The sequence below is a fragment of the Penaeus vannamei genome, chromosome 24 (genome assembly GCF_042767895.1).
Source record: "Penaeus vannamei isolate JL-2024 chromosome 24, ASM4276789v1, whole genome shotgun sequence".
Taxonomy (NCBI): Eukaryota; Metazoa; Arthropoda; class Malacostraca; order Decapoda; family Penaeidae; genus Penaeus; species Penaeus vannamei.
In genome coordinates this window covers 22995504-22999698 of record NC_091572.1, presented here as the reverse complement: position 1 = coordinate 22999698, position 4195 = coordinate 22995504, and the positions used below count along the sequence as shown (strand labels likewise).

Sequence of the window (4195 nt, the reverse complement as noted above, 5' to 3'; positions counted from 1 at the left end):
ACACAGGTCTATTTAGAGGTATGCCTTATGGTTTCTCCTGTGGTATCTCTTTGGTTTCTTTATGGAAATGCACTTTTCCATTGGAATGTTTGGTTTCTTTGAAGACATTTGTGATTCCATCACTGACAAGTTTTGAAGTTTCTTTGAAGGTATGCAATAGGGCTTCATCAGGATTCCTATAGAGACATGTTTTGTGGTTTCAATGGTAGCAAGTTCTCTTTGCTTCACTATAGGTAAACTTTGTAACTCATCATTAACATGTTCTTTGGTTTCACTGGCCATGGTTTCTTTGGATGTTTGCTTTGTGGATTTATTATTCTTCGAAGCCTTAGGAGGCATAATTTGTGGTTTCAAAAGTATTATGCTCTTCACTGATCATGGTAACATACTATTTTTCCCCGGGTAATGCTACATGGTTTCTTAAACTTTATGGTTCTTTGAAAGCATCATCCATTGTTTCGTCACTGACAAGCTCTCTGGTTTCAAATGAGACTCATGTTTGTGGTTCCATAAGAGGTATGCTCTTTGGTATCCACGTTAGTATGCTCTGTGGATTCTCTGGAGTGATATGTGGTTTCTTTGGAGGCTCTTTGGTTCCCATGATAGCATGCTCTGCATTTTTTTAAAGCATGCTGTATGATTTCATTGTCTTTGATTGCATGAATTGTTTCATTAGTGATATACACTTTGGTATCATTGGCAGCATGCTATTTTCTTTCTGTGAAGGGTAATTTTTGTTTACATTAGTCGGGGCTTCTTGGTTTCTCTTGTGACATGTAATGTGGTATTTTCATTGGCTTCTCAGGAGTCATACTATCCGGTTCCTTTGGAGGTTTGCTTTGTGGTTCCATTCATAATAAAGATAACAAACGAGTATCAGCAGTTGGTGGTATCTCTCCACTGCGTTATGGTTAAGTTGCATAAACTTACTAGATCTATTTCCTTTACCTATATTCATTTTAACTATATATTTGCATATCTTTATTCAATCTATATATTCATATGTGTGTGTGTATGTGTGGTACCCAAAGGGTACGTTGTTGTTAAATGCAATCTCGAGGGATAGGCCTACATGATCGACTGGAAAACATTACATTAAATGACCCTATCTACCAGTATACCCACACCAATATTTACTGATAGATTAAAATGACGAAAACATAATATGATATTTACTCACCACCCGTAAAATTAGTTTCGTCGCGGCTGAAGATTGCCACGTTTCATCACAGCCTTGTCCAGTCTGGAAAAGAGGCCATTTCTGCCAAGATCTTTGGCCGACAGCTATTTCGAAATTTTTGTACGCCTGCATATATTTCCCGTCGTTAACGTCACTGACGTATTTTGGCGAGTAGGTATTCAGTATCTGAGAAACTATCCTGACGAATATCACATTTGGTCTCGACGTACGTCTCAAGCGAAGATGAATCACTAATTCCAGTATGAAGTCTTGCACCTTGCCATCCTCATCATTGTGCTAAATACTTCCATCTCTCTCAAGTCCATTTTGTAAGATACATTGTCATTAATATGCGGATCAAGATAATTTAGCCTATACTCTAATTTCCAACCACTTCACCAACTGAAGTAGTTGTTTGTCCACGTTGTAATCCAGGATTTCGTTGACGCAGCAGAGTAACACAACCGTTACACATGAGAACTAGAAGGAGACTCGCTAATCACGCTAGTTCTCGCGGGCGCATGATAAAACTATTTTTTCATCGAATTTGAATCTCGATCGAATAATTGCCACCTATTAGATAATCCAATTTTCACGTTTGTTAAAGATTCCATGTTTATTTCAGTTTTTTTCGTATAATTTTGAAAATATATATCATTGGATTCCCACGCAGCATCTCTGTGATGGGTAACTTTATTTATTTATATGTTTTAACCAAAGTTTGAATTTATAACTATTAGTTTATGCAACTGTCTTCATTGTCTTTTTTTCCACTTCTAAATCCTCAATGAAGTCGATTATTGTTCTTAAACTTTTTGGTATCGTTATCCTCAGCAGTGTACCATGTTTCTTCAGTTGTGAATTTGTTTGAAAAGTATTGGAATGCTTTATCTTTTATTAATTTATATGTGTAAGAGTTTGATTTTACTATAAATAAACGAGATTTTTTCGTAACAAGATACAAATGAAACAAAATGTTTCTTTAATTATTACGTATTATTTCTTTGCCATTTATATATTTATTGAACATTTTCTTCCGCGTCAACATCTACGTCTGATTTTACGGTCATTAGCGGCGTATGCAAAGTATCGCAATAGGGCGAGGCTCAGGGGCTCAGAACGTAAAGGAAGCTCTTACAACATTATGAAAGTATTGTAGCAAGAAGGAAAAAAAAAAAAAAAAAAAAAAAAAAAAAAAAAAAAAAAAGGACTGATACAAAAGCCAGCCTTTCAGCCTTTCAGCACATATCTCACACTTTGGGATGTGGACAGAGGAAGGGGATGAAAAATAGAAGGAAAAAGATGGGTGGAGAAGAAAAGACCGTGCAAAATTAGCTCTACGGCTGAGGTCCTAGGCAGGGGTGATCTTCACATTGGGCCTTAGTCTACGTCTCCTAGGGCGTCTTCTGTAGCGTTCTTAACTCTTAATAACGGATTTAGTTTAATCCTAATCCACCGTGTCCGTACCGAAGACGACACTCGCCGCTGCCAGACGGCGCGACAATAATGTTCAGTAAAAACTGTCGTACTCACTCTTTTATCACCACCGTCAAGTTAACACGTCGGAGAGAAATGTCGCGCGTGAAATTCGCTCTTTTGGGAGTTTTCATGTTTTCTTTATTTTTTATTTTTTTATTATTATTATCATTTTTTTGTAATGTCATGTTTTGGTAATCATATTTAAGACACTATTTAAGACATCTCTTAGGTTTCAAAATATCTATTATATTTAATGTGTATTTCATGAAACTGAGACTTACTAATGTTTTCATAATGCTAATTATCTTATGCCTTTTTTATCTCTGCACTGCTTAGCCTCCTAATTGTTTAATGTTCTTTAAGTAATAATATAAACTTCTCAGATGCTTCTGAAGACCACCTTTTCCTTCCCTTCATTTCAGACGTACCTACATGATTGAAGACAAGGCATTAAAAAATAGTTTATATTATTAATCAATTTTTTATTCCTCCCAATGTTCCCAAAATTGAAAACTAAGACTAGCATCATATCAAAGTAAGAAAGTTCGTACCTCTATTTTCTGTACACATTTCTTCAAGATTATCTGTTTTAAATATGATTTGTTTGGAATCTTAAGTTAATGGACTGTCTCTAAATTTCTATCAATTCTTATGATGTTCCTGGTCTGTGATATAGTGATGGTTCTGCCCACTGTTGTTGATGTGAAGATCCTGGTCTCGTATTTCTGGGCGTGGGAATAGGTTTTGCAAATCTGAAGGGTGGGAGCTGAGGTATGTTGTCTTTTTATTTCTGAACAATCTGTGGTATTTTGAAACATTTCTGTGCAATGTTCACACATAATTGTTGCATGCTGTGTAAGGTAGCGTTTGGAGCAAATCATACACTCATACCTGTAAATAAGCAACAAAATCATCCAAAAGATATCTATTCAACATTCACCCTTCATGTCCCTACGCATATGATATAGAAGACAGTATTAAAGATATTACCTAAAGATTTGCAGTCCGATATAAAATTTATTTAGATAATAAAGCCTGCAATTTGCATTCAGACACTGCATTGTTAAAATATTTTCTGACAGCTGATATTCATTTATTATAGATTGGAGAAAAGGTGATTATTATAGAAAGTTATAGTCAGTCACTCAAGATGCAGTTTGATCTTCATATGATAATTACGAAGCATAAGTAGGCTTACTTATAAGGGAAACATGATTATTTATGAAATATATTTTTTCATGATAACGATCTTATATTTATAGTAGTAAAATGGGTAACGAAACTGCTCTAACAACTATAAACCAATCTTTATTTCAATGACACTCATGTACAAAAATTACATTCATCAATTAATATCCATTGCGCAGTTTCCTCGGACAACTCTTTGCTGCGTCGAATCGTGTTGGAAGAGGGAAACGTGTTTTCTTCAGGATGCTGTTCAGGAGGTCCATAGAAAAGTATACTTGTTAATTTTGTTGTAAAGTAGTTGAGAATAATTCAGTACATAATTCTTCTTTAAAACACTGGCTCATATCT

The 4195-nt window shown here is 35.2% G+C and overlaps 1 protein-coding gene across 1 annotated transcript in view; it reads right to left on the bottom strand.

Moving 5' to 3' along the window:
• CRMP (Collapsin Response Mediator Protein) overlaps positions 1 to 1627 on the bottom strand; it is a 110368-nt gene extending 108741 nt beyond the window's left edge. Inside the window, exon 1 of the mRNA XM_070138537.1 lies at positions 1181 to 1627. The gene's annotated coding sequence lies outside the window, so the exon portion shown is untranslated. The remainder of the gene's footprint in view (positions 1 to 1180) is intronic.
• Between the last annotated feature and the right edge of the window lie 2568 nt (positions 1628 to 4195).